Source organism: Peromyscus eremicus, chromosome 5 (genome assembly GCF_949786415.1).
Source record: "Peromyscus eremicus chromosome 5, PerEre_H2_v1, whole genome shotgun sequence".
NCBI classification, from domain to species: domain Eukaryota; kingdom Metazoa; phylum Chordata; class Mammalia; order Rodentia; family Cricetidae; genus Peromyscus; species Peromyscus eremicus.
Window position 1 is genome coordinate 99,896,497 of NC_081420.1, and position 17,855 is coordinate 99,914,351.

At 41.5% G+C, this 17,855-nt stretch overlaps 2 long non-coding RNA genes across 2 annotated transcripts in view; one reads left to right on the forward strand and one right to left on the reverse strand.

Moving 5' to 3' along the window:
* LOC131911735 (uncharacterized) overlaps window positions 1-17,855 on the reverse strand; it is a 439,834-nt gene that overhangs the window by 212,441 nt on the left and 209,538 nt on the right. The window contains exon 4 of the long non-coding RNA XR_009379432.1: window positions 12,092-12,356. This is a non-coding gene — a long non-coding RNA (uncharacterized LOC131911735). The remainder of the gene's footprint in view (window positions 1-12,091; window positions 12,357-17,855) is intronic.
* On the forward strand, window positions 11,199-12,357 carry LOC131911737 (uncharacterized). Its single transcript, XR_009379433.1, has 2 exons — window positions 11,199-11,300; window positions 12,113-12,357. It is a non-coding gene; the product is annotated as an uncharacterized LOC131911737 (long non-coding RNA).

Below are 17,855 nucleotides of genomic sequence, written 5' to 3' on the forward strand. Positions count from 1 at the left end.
GCTGGTACCCATGGAGAACAGAAGAGGTATCAGATCTCCTGGAGCCAGAGTTACAGGCGATTATAACTGGCCAAGTGGGTGGTGGGAACCAAACTCCAGTTCTCTGAAGGAGTAGTAAGTGTGCTTAACCATTGGTTTACCTCTCCAGTCCTAGCATTCTTTAAGTTTGGAAAGATAAGTAAACCAACTAGTTGGGATGAATAGCTAAGGTCTGTATTGTTATCAGAGACTAACCTGATTGGATGACACACCAGACCTGAGAACATCCTATTCCCTCCCTCCTGGTCTCATTTTCCCCACATGCTGAGATGTCTGAAGTTTGTAATCATGTAGCCCACCCTGGCCATCTCCTCTTCTGTTTTACCATGCCATTGCCCATAGCTGAATGGCAGTTTCTGGAGCCTCAGCCTCTCCAAAACTTTTGATATGCAGCTCTTACTTTGCTTGTGTGTGCAGTAGGCAGGCACTGGGAGGGAATTAAGCCTAGAAGCAAGTATCTGCCTATGGATAACAGGAGTCCATATGCACACACACTGGCCCCCTTTCACTTGGGTAGGTGGTCCACTCTTCCTTGGGTTTTACCCAGGAAATCAAGTTCCAGTTGCCCACAAAAAGGGATTGATTGATAAAGAGCTTCTCACTAGCATTCTCTTCCCTTTCTTTTGTCTCTCCTAACTTCTCCCAATTCCTGATATCACCTTACAAATAAATAGCTACTTCATTGAGAGAAATAAAGATGCACATTCATTTGACTGGCGTGGTAACAGTATTGCTCTTAATACATAAAATCTCAGCCATGAGGGGAGATGGTTGGAGTGGTTTGGGGGCCACAGAGTTCCCGGGTTCCAATGTCTTACAAAAGGAGAGGAAATGGTTAAGCAGCAATAGTCACAGAACATGGTAAAACCTCCAACCACAAGCTTAAAAGCATCAGCCAGGGGCAGAAGGAAAGGCTCTGGTGTATGTGATTATATCCTCTACCCTAGGGTAGATCTAAAGGAATAGAAAGTTCAGAAGTCTCCCCAAATCCCTCACAACCTAGGGAGAAGCCAATGAAAGGAGTACCAATCTAGACTTCTTTGAAACACCTGCACTTCTTAAGTCATGTTACGGACTTGATGTTAACTGTCCCTGAAGACTCAAGTTGGAGGTTTGGTCACCAGTTTATGTGCCATTGGGTTGTAAAACTTTCAGGAGGGGAGCCTGATGTGGGGGAGGAACCTAGGTACTAGGGACCTGTCCTTGAAGGGGATGTTGGAAATAATGACCATGCTTCTTTTTGCTCCTGCCTGCCCCCTGCTGTGATAGTCCACCTCGCTATGGGCCCAAAGGCAATGGAAACAAGAGATGTGTATGTAAACCCTGAAGCTGCAAGCCAAAACAAACCTTTCTTCTTGTTAAGCTGTTTTACTCAGCCCTTTTGTCCAAGCAAGAAGTCTAACATAGGCCAGGAATGTAATTTTAAGAGAAGCCCTATGACCAAGGGTCATACCTTGGGGGCCTGCTTAATTATGTAGCTCTGCTTTCTATTTAAACCCTGATTTTATGTCAAGACCACTGAAGACACACTTGGGGGCATTACCTTGTCCCTCTTCCAATGTGGCCATGCGAAATAAATCACATTCTTAGTGAATTTTCATGATTAAAAAGAAAAAGAATAGAAGCCTTTTAGATAGCACTGTAACACCTCCTTCTTATTGGAGACAGGAAAACTGTATGGGCTTGAGTGTTACATAACTAGATAGGGACATCAGGATACCAAATTATATTTCCCAGTAGGTGGGGTAAACCCCGATAGAGAACATTTAACACAGTTTCAGGAGATGGACAGAATCTCTGGTTTCTGGGACATAGCCTATCAGCAAGTTTCTTCCCTTGAAGAACTAAAGATATTCCCAGCAGGTAAAAATACAGTCAGGTTAAGAGGAAAGTCAGGTATCAGATGAAGCAGGGTGCTGGTCAACATCTCAAACATCTGTCAGCACAAACAGATGATGCCTGTAGAGTACCACACATGAAGTAAGAACGAGGCAAATGCATGAATAAAAACAGAATAATTACGCTTTCAATAATGGCAAGTGAGTCTCTTTCAACTGAACATTCCAGTGAAAACAACGTATGCTGGATAAAACAGTGAAGAGGCCTTAAACACACCATGAAGCTATGTGGGATGAAAGAGTTAGCCAAGCCAAGGAAAGTACCAGAACTGTGAAATCAAGCACTCATCACCCACAGGCATTTGCTGATGGAGATAGCTGTTAAGCCAGCAAATTTGGTTTGGATAGTTTTTCTGTATTGAGGAGGGAGTTGATTTAGGGAGATGAATCTAGCAGGAAACTTCCCTGTATTTAAGCAAGGATCCTTCCCCTAAAATAATCACACTTAAAGAAGAATGGGAAAACATATATAATATTTAACTATTTTACTATATCCTGGTTAAAAAGGAATAGGAAAATACATAGGCTTTTGTGAAAAAGCTTCACAGTTTAGAGACAGTGACATCTATGTAAGCAATTCTATTTTAAACCGTGTCTGTTTTGTGCTACCCGGACTAAAACTTGTTTGTTCGTTCTGTGTTGATGATCCGAGCCTCAGTATGTAGTCTAAGATCCAGACTTACATCACTGTAAGGGAGTCCCTAGGCTTTTTAAGTCATGTTATGGGTTAGGTCTTAATGAATACTCATGCATTCAAGAGAGAGATGAGCATTCTCTTGGAAGAAAATCCAACCCAAAGAAATGAGATTTCCTTTTGTGTATCTACTGCTACAGAAGAGTTTAACATGACAGACATTTACTGAAGTTGGTAGCAGATGACAAGCTGTTAAAATAGTAGAATGAGAGAAACAAAACAAAACACCCCAGTCTGGATCTTAGACTATAACCTGAGGCTCGGATCATCAATACAGAATTAATAAACAAGTTTTTTTAATTAGTAGCACAAATTAGACACGGTTGAAAATAGAACTACTTACACAGAGGTAACCCTTGAAGGAATGTTAGTGAAAGAAACAAAAAGAAACAACAAAGCAGAAATAGGAAAAAAAAAAAAAACCAAAACAATCAATGTCCTTGAAGCAAAGAATTAAAGGAAAGGGGGAAAACATCATATATGTAAGGGGAAAATATCTCTCTCTCTCTCACACACACACATCAGAAAGGAATGTACGCATGTAGTAATTTAAGGGCACTATATATATATATATATATATATATATATATATATATATATATGGAAAAACTGATATGAATTGGTTGATGTTGACTCTATTCTTTATGAGTTGAGAGGCTAGTGAGAAATTGTTCATTTAATAAGTCCTCTGTAAGCAGAACATTTGGATGAGTATTAGTCTTCTGTATAGATTTTAATTCCTCCCAGAAGATAAGAAAGTGACACTTCCCAGTGTTTTTTTTAAAGCTTTTCTGAATATAACATCCAGTCAAGTTTATGTTCAAACACAATCTCAACAGACAGAAATTCTCAAACATAGAGATAGCACTGATAAACTCATATAAATCAAAAGCATGATTAAATGACACTGTTTAGTGCCAGGGCACAGCAAACAAAGGTCTACAAAGCTCCCAGAGAAACAATGTATAATTTCCCAAAACTTTATGTCCTGCTAGGGTGTCCTTCTATTCATTCAGTTAGTTTAGTTGATTTTATTTCTTTATCATTGTGATACACACACACAAACACACACACACACACACACACGCCTAATCAATATCATTAGGCATACAAAAAGGTTGAAGCATAGCATTTCAACTTTTTCTAAATGTCTACTTAAAGGAGAAAAATCCTGATGACTGGAGGGTAGGAAGGGAGGAAAATATGGTCTAGACAGAGGGTGGGCAACAAGTTTAAAACATAGATTGACAGGGAATTCATTCTCATGTCCTTTAGCCTGGTTGTTTGAATAAAGTTCACCACAATTCATTACATACTTAGAATGTTTATTTTATTTTAATTATGCATACCTGTGTATCTGTGTGGGGATATGTTCAGTGCTCACAGAGGACCAAAGAGACACTGGGTTTGCTGCAACTGGAGTTGCAGAAGTTGTTAGTAGTCAGCACAGACGCTGAGAACCAAACTCCGGGCCTCTGCGAGAGCAGTGCGTGCTCCAAACTGCTGAGCCAAACCTGCAGCCTCTGCACACGTTTGTAAAGAACTAGTAGACAGGAGTTGGAAGTGTCACCTAGGAAATATGCCACATGGCTTCCTGATTTTATCATTACATAATGTGTACATATGCCAAATTACCACGCTTCACCTTATAAATATGAGCAAATATGTAACAACCAAAATAACAATAAAGAACAATTCTACTTCAAGGTAAGAGTCATCTAATGAAGAGATAAGTCACAAACACAAAATAGAGAGAGCATGGATCTCAAAACATGAGCACTGAATCATTATAAACAGAAACATGGGAATACAGAAGCAAATATGGGTTTTTAGTTCCATAACAGATGGAAAATGTCTCAGATTAGTACAAAGTAAAATAACCACCAGGAGATAGTAGGAAATGGAGGTGGGAAATGGGGCAGCTGTGTGCTAATGCACTCATTCATGTCTTAAGCAGGGCATTGGTCAGTAATGTTTAAGACTAAAACATGATACCATACAAAAATGGATCTAGACAATATTTCCCCCTAATATCTTTTTTCTTTCTTAATCATAGATTGATTAGGAACTATATTTTGATGAAATAGATCAGAAATTCTTTTGATTTACCTTTATAGTGGTTTTTTTTTTTTTTTGGTCAATTTCTAATAGTTTAGTGCTATTAAGTCAGCACTTGTGGAGTATGGCATGAGAGTGCTCGCTGTACCAGTAGGAGTTTCTGAATTAAGAAGATGGCACCCACATAAGTAGCCAGGAGCAGCCACATGCACCTGGAACACAAATGCTCATGGAAAGATCGGGCAAAGACAGGATGGCTGAAGTGTGCTGGCCATAGCCTAGCCAAAATGTGGCCAGTTCCAGGCGCAGTGTAAGATCCTGTCGCTAGAGAATAAGGAACATTACATGTGGACACGCTTTGTCCTCCTCTGGCCTTCACATCGTGTACACTGGTATGCATACGTTTTCCCCACATGCACACATCTGTGCACACACTCATACAGAATGAATTCAACGCTCCTGACTTTTAACATACATGTTCTCCTTTTGAAATTTAATTGAAAGATAAAACTCATGTCTATTAATGGCCAAGAACAACGACAATTTGATTTTTTGTATACCCTATGTAGTTATCACCAAACTCTACTGCCAACCCATCCATCACCACCCACAGTCATCTGCAAGTGTGTCTGCCATGCACATGTGTGGCTGAGGACACAAAATTCTGCCCGCTTACTTCATTTTCAGTAAATAACGCAGTATTAGTCATTAGAGATCCCACAACCCTTTTCAAATCTCAGTTTCTTTGGAACACAGATTTTCTGCTTCTGTTGTCCAACGTTCGGTTTTCTTCTGTGTACATATGGTAAGTGGTCACAGAATCTAGAGATGGCTGTCTTGGGGAACTGAACGCGTTGGTAACATTTTGTTCTCTTCTTTGGATCTGACAGTTTTACGTTCTGCACAGTGGGCGGGTGTCATTTTCACAAAAACAAAGTTATCATTCTACCGAAAAACCAAAACAGGATCCTTAATCCAGGTTAAGACTGCCTTCCTGATTTTCTAGGAGACGAAGAAAGAAGTTAGAAGTTAAAAGATCCTGAGAATTTGAGGCAGAGAAGGGGAGAAGCGGGTGACAGTCGCAGACTCCCAATCATTTTCATTTCTCCAGCATCGTTTTGCTTGTGGTTCCACCTGAACGATGCTCACTCTGCTCCACTGTATCTTCTTAGTCTTTGTTTTCTTCAGAAGATCAAAGGTCCTGGGAAGAACTGCTTGTTGAACTTTAGTGGCTAGATCTAACTCTGACTCAGGTACTTTAATCCTTGGGGTACCTGAGGATGTCAAAGGAGCATCCCCATTCCACCCCTGCCCCCCTCCTGTATCCCATATCTGTAGGTTAACAGCTTCAGCCATTAGCAGATTGAAAATTCCTTCCCTCACTCCTCTAGTAGGGGGAGCCTCTTCTCTCTTAATAGTATGTAATTTCTGTTGTTTCAGTTTCCTTAATAATGTACTTATTATTCCTCATATGAGGCTTTCTATGCTCCTCGACTCTTCAGACTTCTGTGGAGTTTTGTGAGTATTAAATAAAATGGCTTACCTGTGGGAATGAAGCAAAGCCTGTACCTTCTGTGAAGGGGAAGACAGAGCCTGACCACACTGCTCACTGTGCCCTTCGCCTCCCATGTTTATGCCCTCTGTCCGCCCCCCCCCCCCCCCCGGTCCTCATGTTCTCTCGAGCCCAGCGGCATGAGTGTACCTACAGCTCTAATAATGTTGCTTGAGTCACTGACAATGAGACTGGGAAGTGTCCAGCTTCTGTCTCATAAACCACAGATCTGAAGTGGGATCCTCCACAATGGGACTCCAATTTTTACCCTACACTAGGGATGCACTAGACCTGGCAGGCAGGATGCCCCAGGGCAGACCCATGGTACACTGCTTTAACATACAGGGTGATGAGGAGTTCAGAACTCCTACTACTCACTGCTTTCATGCTGCTTGTGGCATGAATTTGGGTGGCTGTTAGCAGCACTACATAATGAAAAGTTTTATTTGCTCCCTCGTATTTTGCAAAATTTGCGGCCCCTCCTGGCCCCTGTATCCATTAGTACCTAATGGCATCTATCACTGCATTAAATATCCCATTAGCATGAAGCAACATCCCATTTCTAATGACACACTAAATTCATGGGGGTACGTACTCTCATTCAAGGGAAGGAACATCAGGAGTTTTGCTAGTAAAATACAATTAACGGAGCTGACAGAATGCACTACCTACACCCTGGATGTTTTCAGCTTTACTAAACTTTTTTTTTTTTCTAAATACTGCCTTCTGTTGTTATTACGCTTAAGTACTTCTCTGTTGACTGAGATAATGCCAGAAGGGACATATGTTTGGTTTAGGCTATGAAAGCATTAATGTTCAAATTTGTAACTTTCCGCTAGACATAGATTTAGGAGAAAAGTCACAGTTGTTGAAGTTTTGGTTGTGAGCCTAGTCTCTAATGGCTGAACCATTTCTATAGTCCTCCAACCACAGTTCTAACAATAACTGTGATTATTAACACATATTATTAACACATGTATGCACTTGGGTCATATTTTTGGAGAGAACTGTTCCACAGCACAAGCCCAAACCCTTTACTGTAAGAACATAACTGTTTGCAAAATATCAAAGTTTTCCTTTGCCACAGAGCAAAGACACCTAAGTCCAACTCAGAGCCATCCAGAGAGGTGAGGCCTGCACAGGGAATTTATCTTTCAAAACAGAGTCAGGTGAGTGAGCGTGCCATTCCACAAAGGACTCTGGGGTTCTGGGATAAACACATGGCAATCAGGTTTAGTGTGAGAGGCATTTAAAAAAAAAAAAAAAAAGGAGACAGAAGATTACAAAATTCAGTCACATTTCAAAATTTTCTGCTACAATAATTCACTTTATGTAGAATTAATGTGGCTGATTGAACGCTTGTGCTGTAATTTAGTTATAATTAACATTTTATGGTGAGCAGATTTTACCATCTTCTTCGTGCTGCGAACTCTAAGCCATAGGTCAAAAACAGAGATGAAACAGATAAGCACAAAATACTCTCGCTGAAATATTAATGAGGTTTTAATTTACTTCTTTAAAACACATCTTTCATCAACATCTGTATATAAAATCACCATTTTCAATTTTTTAAATCACATTAAAAATATAATGCACCGTCTCTTGGAAATCTGATACATGCAAGACATGGCAGGTAGTTCTGGCAGGTTTGCAGCCTGCCATGGTGACAGGCATTGTCTCATGAAGCAGCAGCCGTTCAAGACAAGAGGCGGGAATCTCTTCTCCATTAACCAGGAAGTTCTGCCATAGAGGAACCTCTTCCACACACCAGCCAAGCAAAGCAGCTACTCTTCTCGAAGCCATGGAGCCCCAGAGTGCAGGGATCTTTCATTTGTTCCATTTACTTTAAGGGAGGGGCTCATGTTCTGAGAAGGAACTCCAGGGTTTCCGATGGAGTGAGCCCGAGGACAGGGGCCTTTCGTTCTGCACTGACACTGTCTCCAGCTAATGCCTTCCAAGTGATGGTAATCTATTCTTTGTCCCTCAGTGCCTCGAATAGAACACAGATCCTCCCCCACGCTACAAAAGAACTTTTAACAGAATCACATCTCCAGACGTTTTTGTTAAATCTTACTTTGAAATAGGGTCTTACTAAGTGACACAGGATGACTTTGAACTTGTAATCTTCCGAGTAGCTGGGATTATAGGCCTGTACTCCTATGCCTGGCGAAGGGTTACAATTTCTACTAACACACTAGATATTCACTCTTCTGACTCAATTCTTCAACATGTGGCTTAACAATCTCCCTATAGGGTCACTTCTGTTCCCCTTGCTGGATAATTCTTTCCTTTAGCTGGATTTACCATACCTCTGACAGAGAGAAAGAGAGAGAGAGAGAGAGAGAGAGAGAGAGAGAGAGAGAGAGAGAGAGAGAGAGAAAATGTGTATATTTGCATGTGTTTCATGTCAAAGTGTACTTAAAACACACAATATCTATTATTTATTTTGTCTACTTGTAATTGGCAGAATAAATGTCTGCTTACAGAATAGCTGATTTATTGGGTTGGTACTTGGTCCTCTGGACATGAACTCTAAAGGGTTGCTTGCTTATAAAGAGGCTATCACCTGCTTCTTTCTGTATCTTGTCCCCTAGTGTGGGGTTAGGATACTGATCCATTCCCTTGAAAGTGAGACAGTCCATGACTACTTTACCCAACAGTACATGATGGAAGTGATCTTGTGTCAACCTGGGTCCATATTTTTAGGGGCCTAGAAGGCTCTTCTCCCCTCACCTTAGAATATGTGCTCTGGCTAATTCTAGTTGTTAGGTTAGAAGGTCCACTCTTCACTATTCACACTAGGTAAGCCATCCCAGCCAAAGTGCTAGGTATGGAAGCTAGAGAGCCATTGTGGATATATGAAACTGTCAGGCACAGACCCCATGTGGAGAAGTCTGCAGACAGAACTGCCCTGTCTATGTGTCCTCACCATCTTGAGTCCCCCAGAGAAGTACCAGACATCAAGAACAGAGATGTTCTCCCCAACTGCTCTGTACCTACAGTCTCCACCCACAGAACTCAAGGACACCTTACCATATTGCCATTTGTAACATCGCATTATGGGTGCTTTGTAAGGCAGTTGTAGAGAACTGGATCATTCTCAAATGCTGTAGTACATCCCATGATCTTGCTCTCAATACACTACCAACCTCTTCTCGTTCTGAAGAGAAAAGCTAGACACAAGTATGATCTTCCTGAAACTCTGTCAAGGATGGTGGGAATTTGGTGGGCTCTTTTCTCCATCAGCAGACTTAATTAAGCAAGCAGGAATGTTGAAGCTGATGTCAATCCCCAAAGATTACAAACCTCACGAGGGCCTCATTTATTAAATACACTTCTTTGACTTCTCTAACACAGTCATTGGATCACCAGGCCCACCAAGTCCAGTGTTTTCTCTGGAAATTTTACTCGCGTTAGTTAGCACCAAATATGCCCCTTTGTTCTTCTTCTATCATTCAGACTTCTCCAAAGAATTGTTCACACTTGTTTCGATTTCTTCTCCTTCTCCTGTTTATCATTCAACACACTCTGAGTGTGCCTAACGACTATTTCCTTTCTAGTTAGAAGACTCCCTTCACCAAAACCAAGCAAGTAAGCCAACAAACAAACAACAAACAGATAAACAAAAACCCAGCTGATCATGGCAAAGAGACAGGAGGAAACTAGAAACCCAACAGAAAGTATGGATCTCATTTGTATGAGCTACATCTTATCCGTTCAGCCACAAATCTCTGCAAATAGTCAAGACTTTCTCATCATTTATACAATATTGGAAAATCCAGACCACTAGGCATTGGACACTTAAAAATAACTGCTAGAGAAAATTAACCTGGGCCTTGATTTATCTTTTCCAAGATCAGATTCTATGAAAATCAAGAACTTTCATGCCAGGAAAATACTATCTATTATTTTTTTATTTTATTTTAAATTACCTGTATACGTGAGAGTATATACACACATGCCTGCAGGCACCTAGAGAGGTAATAAAAGGGCACTGGATTCCCTAGATCTGAATTGTAGGCTTTAGTGACCAGCCCAACGTGGAGGCTGGGAACAAAACTCTAGACCTTGTAAGACCAGTATGCACTGTTTGCTTCTGAGCTCTCTCTCCAGTCTAGCTGCCTACCTTTTCCACAAATGATTTACAAGTGGAGCTAGGATACACACACAAGACAGAATTTGTTCTAGATCCAAATCTTTAAGTGCAAAGGCAATCATTCACCCCTCATCAAAGAGGCTTCTTTTTGCAGCACAGAGACTGTTACAGAAAGCCACGCCTAGTCAAATGCAGATAACCGACTGTGGGACGCACAATCCCAACGGACACATCCACAGCATAACCCCCATACCTGAGGCTCAGGGAACACTGGAGAGAGGGTGGAAAAATGGTAAGATCCAGAGGACCCGGACATCTGCTGTGAGATAGTGTCTTATATATGGAAGGGAGGCTGTACCCACGAAATCTCAACAATATTGTTGCTTAAACAAGACCAGAAAAATAACACCTGTTGGCAGTCAGTGCAGATGGGGAAATCTCACAAGCCCCCCCGCCCCCAGATGAAGAGCTATAGGTAATTAATAGATGCTGGGGGGGGGGGGATCAGTCTTCTCAAGGGACAAACTCCTGATGGGTTATCCACTGCCAAGTGGTCAGCCATCAAAACAAACAAACACAACACATATGATCAACACTAAATGGTCTCAGCAGGCTGTATTCACACACACACACACACACACACACACACACACACACACACACACACCACACCACACCACACCACACCAATAATAAAGAAGAAGAGATCTTGAATTTGAGGGGGGAGCAAGAGGAGTTGGAGGGCAAAGGAAGAGGTGGAAATGATGTAAATATCCTAGGGTCTTATGAAATTCTCAAAAAATGTAAATTAAAAACAGAAGCTGTCATTACAAATGCAACACGTCTTTCTTTTCTTTGGCTCCTGAAGCTCTGCTCCATGTCTACCACAGATGGGATAAGCTCATAAAATCCGATAGGACCTGAGGTCTGGCTTTCATGCCAGGCTCTTGTTCCACAACAAAGGTGAGCTATTTAGTCCACAGAAAGAGTTCCTGTGCTCTGCAAGGGTCAAACGCTCCTCAGTATCTATGTCTTCCTGATCACAGCATTTGGAAACAGGAAGGTTTCTTAGCATGACAGAAGAGACAGCTCATCCTATTCTTTATCCCATCACAGGACCACACAAATTAGGGGGTACAAAATGAAGACCCCCTCCACCCCAGTAACATACAACAGAATACACATGATTGTTACCTGGTCATTCTTCCTATTCTGTATTCACTTTTATTGACCATATCAGCTCCAGGTCATTCCATGGGCATAAAGGTGACACTAGACAGACCCAGATGCCCATAAAGAAGGCAGCCCAGCCTCTGAGTTCAATTAAGTCACTCTATTCCCTTTACTTTGTGAGAAGCTCCAAACCATTCAAAGGCCTTATTAGAATTTCAAATGGAAAACTGACTACTTTGAGCGTTGTGAATCAGCTACAAACGGCTTTTAAAACTGTGTCATGAGAACATACACTTGTAATTTTCTTCCTCCCTTTAAACAATATTGCTCTTTTTTTCCTCAAAGTTTTATTTGTTAAGAAGCTGGTAGCAATTTATTTTTGCTGAGGGCATCAGTGTGATTTGGGGGAAGAATGTGGGGGTGGCAGGTAGCGAATCCTTGACCCAGGGTTAGCTAGTGCCTCCCAGCACTCTACCCGCCTATGGTGCGTGCCCTATTCTTAATTAACTTCAATGCATTGATGATTTTTTTTAATTCTTCATTTTCTTTTATAAGAACTTGAAGTAAAAAATATTACTTACCTAGAACAACTTGCTTTTCAGGTGTTTCCAGTTCAGGAATCCAGGCCGGAAGTCCCAGACAGCCCCTGAGACGAACAGATGACTAGGCAACCCCTCTTTCCTCTGATGGGGCCACTGGGTGGGAGAGCTCCTCCCAGCTCAGGAGTCTTCTGCCTGCTCTGTTAGGATATCTTGTCGCTTTTGAGGGGTTCATTTTCCTGAAGACCTGGCAGGGTCATGGGACAGGGGCATTTTATTGTAGTTCCTGGTTTCTCTTTTCAAGTCCCTGGAAGTAAAGAAAGCTTCCTCAGTGTATTGAATTAATAAAGTAACTGGAGATAGAGAGAAGTTTCCAAATGCAAGAGGGTTTTTTCTTCTTTCTGACCACCCACCCATCTATCCATCTGTCCATCCATCCATCCATCCATCCATCCATTCATAAATTCATATATCTATACAATTCATCTATATATCCATTTACCCCTGCAGCCATCCATCCAGTTTCTTCTGTAGTATAAAAAAAAGGCCCATATGGTGAGCAGAGATCATCTTCCATACTTCTATGCAAAATAAGAGCATGGACAACTGGGGTATCATGGAGACTGCCTCCACCAGAAACCACCCAGAGCAGCAGAAACTCTCTGAAATGGTCTTTCTTCTGCATAGAAGGCTTAATGCTAAAGACTACTAAAACACATGAAAAGTAGGTTGAGAGATTAAAATTACCATCTCTATGCAACAACAATTAATGAGAAAAGAGGCCATGAATTTTAAAGGGAGCTAAGAGTGGTATATAGGAGGGTTTGAAGGGAGGAATGGGAAGGGGAAAATAATGTTATTATATTATAATCTCAAAAATAAAAGAAATAAAAGTTAAAATTAGAATCTCAAACTTAATAAAGAGTTGTTCCTGGATCTGGACAAAGGGGCCCACCTGTCTGGCAGAAAGACTTAATTTAATTTAATGATTAATTTAATGATTTCTTGATTTAGAAAGTGTTACTAGGCATCATCTATAGGGAAAATGTGCATATACTGTCAAACTGGAAGTTCTCTGCCTACTTCCCCTTTAAGTTATGTAATTCTATCCTGGGCAAAATACTTGAATGGCCAGGTAAAGGGTTAACCCCTAATTCTCCATAAGCATGATGCAGTGGATGATCCAAACACTGAGGAAAGATTTGGAGATGATGCCTATGAGGAAGGAAAAGCCTCTGACTATAGTAGTTAGAAATGGAGAAGACTGTCCCATGCTGAGCCAGCTGAATTCCATGCTTCTGAGTAGGCTGTGAGCTCCATTATCTCCTTGGCCTCTAGTATCCTACCTAAGCTATATACTCCTGTGCTGATTGTAGAGGATTTTTATGGAGGAAGCTGATTGTTTTCCTTCACGGGATAGCATCCCTCTCAGACCAGAGCAATTAAGCAAGAGGTAATGAGAAAAGATCTCATTGGGACCTCCTGGCCCCAAGTAGGGAAGACCGTGAAATCCTGTTCTTCATTTCTTGGAGAGCCCACCCCTGTCTTCGACTACAGTGTTTGAGCTTTAAGGTTTCTTTCCACCCATGTGGGTCTATATCGCTCAGGAATGGTCCTGGAGAGGCTGTGAAACTGCTCTGAATCACAGTCAGTCACCTACAAGATTAGGCTTCATGGTGGTGACTCAGGAGAGAATTTGAGGACAACTCTCCACACACAGGCTAGCTCAGGACAGGCCCATTTGTCTTGGCTTGTGGATCCCTTCCATCCCAGCTTCGTTCATTCAGAGAAGACTGACATAGGACCTAGCAGAGCAGTGCTTAAATTCCGTTGTTTAGTATGCCTTCCGGCCTTTGGTATGTACTGATGCTGTAGATGATGCCTGAACCATTTTGTTTTGTCACAAATTCTACCCACAGGAGACATTTTACTGTCCCCTCTTTAGGCAACTAGAAGAAAAAAAATCCTTCCAAAAAGCTCTCCTTCCCTCACCCCAACCTCTCCCTGCCTCCCTCCCTCCCTCTGGCCCTCCCTGCTCCTTATGTCCTCTCTCTTTCACCAACCATCATTTAAAATATAATGTTCGGGCCTACAGAGATTACCTGCTGTCCAAGACATGTAAACATGATTCTTGCAGCATATGGATGGCTTTCTTGGGCTCACCTATTTTCTATCTAGTACCCTTGAGCAACTTGGCCCTACTGTCAGTCATTTTTTCTCATGCCCCACCCCCATTCCTTATCCCTCCAATCTTGAGCTTGTTTTCCTATACTTTGGTATGATATCTTTCCTTCAGTAGAAACACTAAAAGTGATTTCTAGTGGCCTGCTCTTGCTCTAAACAATTAACCTGTGTAATTGAACGTGGTGGTTGGAATGAAAATGGCCCACAGGGAGTGGCACGACTAGGAGGTGTGGCCTTGTTGGAGTAGGTGTGGCTTTGTTGGATTAAATGTGTCACTGGGGTGGGCTTTGGGGTTCCACAAGCTCAAGTCAGGCCCAGTGTCTCTCTCTCTTCCTGCTGACTGCTGATCTGGATGAAGAACTCACAGCTCCTTCTCCAGCACCATGTCTGCCTGCATGTCATCATGCTTCCCACCATGCTTTCCTCCATGGAGATAATGGACTAAACCTCTGAACTGTAAGCTGGCCCCAATTAAATGTTTCCATATAAAGTTGCCGTGGTCATGGTGTCTCTTCACAGCAACAGAAGTCCTGACTAAGACACTGAAACATGTCAGCAAGGCCTCATGTCAGGCACACCTGAACTCACCTATGATGAGAAGATAACCACCACCTCTATGGTGGGTGCTCCTCTTAGCCTGCCTGGCTAACTGAGCTAGTCAGTCATCACCCCATTTTGGGGTACTTCTTTCCTTCTTTCCCTCCAAATGCTCAGTTGAGAGGTACAAATGACATGGAGGAAAGATGAAAGAATGAATATTTAAAACATATAGAGTGAGCAAGCTACCATGAATAAGACCAGCAAAAGTATAAATATTAAAAAATTAAACGTGGAAAATGCCAGAAAATAATAGGATTCTTTGAACTCTTTTGCTTTGTTTTGTTTTTTTTTTTTAATTTTTCTTTTTTGAGATAACTGTGGATTCACAAGCAACTAAAAAAATAATAATATAGAAAACTCACATTACTTTGTATTAGTTACTTTTCTGTTACTGTAATAAAATTTTATAATCAAAAGTAATCAATAGAAGATAGTTTCTTTGGGTTTACAGTTTCAGATGGATAAGAGTCATGGCAGAGAGGTATGGAAGCAAGGTACTGGAGCAGGAAGCTCAGGGGTCACATGTCCATCCACACACAGGAAGGAGAGAGTGAGCTGGAAATGGAGCCAGACTATGCAACCCCAAGGCCGACACACTTCCTCCAGCAAGGCTGCACCTCCTTAAAGGTACCAGAACCTCACCAAACAGAGCTACCACCTGGAGAGCAAGTGTTCAAATACATGACCCTACAGAGGACATTTCTCATTCAAACCACAACATGCCTTTTACCTAGTTTCCTCTAAGGATACGAGACAGAATTTCAACTGAGAAGCAGGCATTGGTAAAGTAAGGTCAAGGTATAGCTCTGTCTCTCTTCCCTTCTCTGAGTGGCCTTTCACAGACATACCCACTTCCTCCATCCCAACTCTCTTCTTGATCCAAGGCTATTACCAACCTGTTTGGCATTTCAGTGACTCTGCCAGTTGAAGAAGATCATGTAATTAGAACCATAGCTATTGCTGAGTAGTGGTCCACATAGTGAATACACATAAGTCAACCAACCATTCATTTTTTTAAGAATATCTGGACTATTTACATCTTTGGGACTATTACAAATGAAAGTACCATAAGTATTCCTGCATAGGTTTGTGTGTGTGTGTAAGTTTTCATTCCTTTGGTATAAAAGTCCAGGAATGCAGTTGCTAGGCTAGGTCTTATATGGGTGGTCACTGACTTACAGTGGTTCAACTTGTGATTTTTCTACCTCACAATGGAGCTTTTTAAAAACCAATACACATTCAGTGGATATGAACTTTGAATTTTGATCTTTTCTTGGACTTTTGCTGTAGTTTCATACAGTTGTGTGTTGATGGGAAGTAGTAATGAGAATCAGTCCCTTGTCAGTCATACAATCACAAGGGCGAGTCACACTCTACAGCATACTTTGTACTAAGTATGATACTCAGGAAGGATAGCTGCATTAAATAGATTGTCTAAATATTGTACTAAATATATCTTCAAAGTATGTTATGCTATTTTCTTTCTCTTCTTCCTGCTGCTGTTTCTCAGTTTTTTATTCTTCTTGTAAGACAAGGTTTCATAGAGCCTCAGGCTAGCCTTGAACTCACGATGTAGCCAAGGATGATCTTGAACTCCTGAGTCATTTCTTCTCAGCCTTTTAGCACTGAGATAGCAAGCAGATGTGACCACACCCAGCTGATTTATGTCTTCAATTTAGGATGGATTCATGGGGAGGTAACCCACTGTCAACTGAGATGCATCTTGAATCACATGGTTTTCTGTCTTTAGTCCTCCAGTATCACTTTACAATCCCACCAGCAAAATCCAATTTGGCTGCTCTGCATTCTTCCCAGAATTTGGTATCACCACAAATTTCATATTTTATCCATTCTAACATGTTTGTTGTGCTGGCTCATCACAGGTTTAATCTGTAGTTTCTGAATGGCTAATGACATTGAACGCATTTCTTCTATGTGCTTATCTGACATTGGCACCCCATCTTGAGCGAATTTCTGTCCATGTTATTTACCTATTTTCCACTTGACCTGCCTCAATGCTGCTGAGTTGTAAGAATTCCTTCTGTAGTCTGGGCACTGCTCCTCTGCTGAATATGTGGTTTGCAAATATTTTCTTCCGATCTGCGGGTGGTCTATTCACTGTTCCATTAAAAGTTTTTGTAAAACAGTGCTGGATTTTGTTGAAGTCCAATGTAGCATTTCTGAAGATTTTTAAAAAATTTAGGTGTATGTGTGTGAGTTTAGGTGAATGAATGTCACCCTTGTGCAAGTGCCAGCAGAGGCCAGAAGAGGGTGTCAGATTTCCAGAAGATAGTTACATGGGTGCTAGGAACCAAACTCAGGTTCTTTGCAAGTACTCAGAAATACTGAACCATCTCTCCAGCCCTAATTTAGCAATTTTTACTTTAAAAACGAATCATGCTTTTGGCTTTATCTAAGACATCATTGGCTAGCTGTAGATCCTGGAGAGCCTTTCTTCTGAAAAGATTTTTCTAAGAAGTCTTTTTCAAGGTCTACGATTTATATTTTAACTCTGTAATGAACTTGGAATTCATTTGTCTATGCAAGCGGGACTTGGGCTGAGTTGTATTTTTGTTTGCCCATGGGTGCCCAACTGTGCCAGCAACACTGGCTGCAAGTCTGTCTCTCCTCCACTGGACTGCGTTTATACCTCTGTCACACTGGCTGCAAGTCAAAGTCATTTGGAAATAGTCACGAAGGTCTGTTTCTGGGCTCTCTATTCTTCCAAATCGACCTGTGTGATGACGGCTATGGTGCTTCTGCCACAGCTCCATAAGAAGTCTTCAGATCCAGTGCCATGATGTCCTTTTGCCCCGTTCTTCTTCCTCAGCATCACTAGAGTTGTTCTTTGTCTTTCTATGTGCATTTTAAAATACTGTTGCTTGAATTTGCAACAAACAAGCAAGCAACCATGACTTCCTGGGATTTTGATAGGAATAACCTTGAGCTAACGTGCCACTCTGAGGGGAGCTGGCATCTTCTCTAGCTGGTCTCGCCAATCCAGTGCATCTTGTCCGCAAAG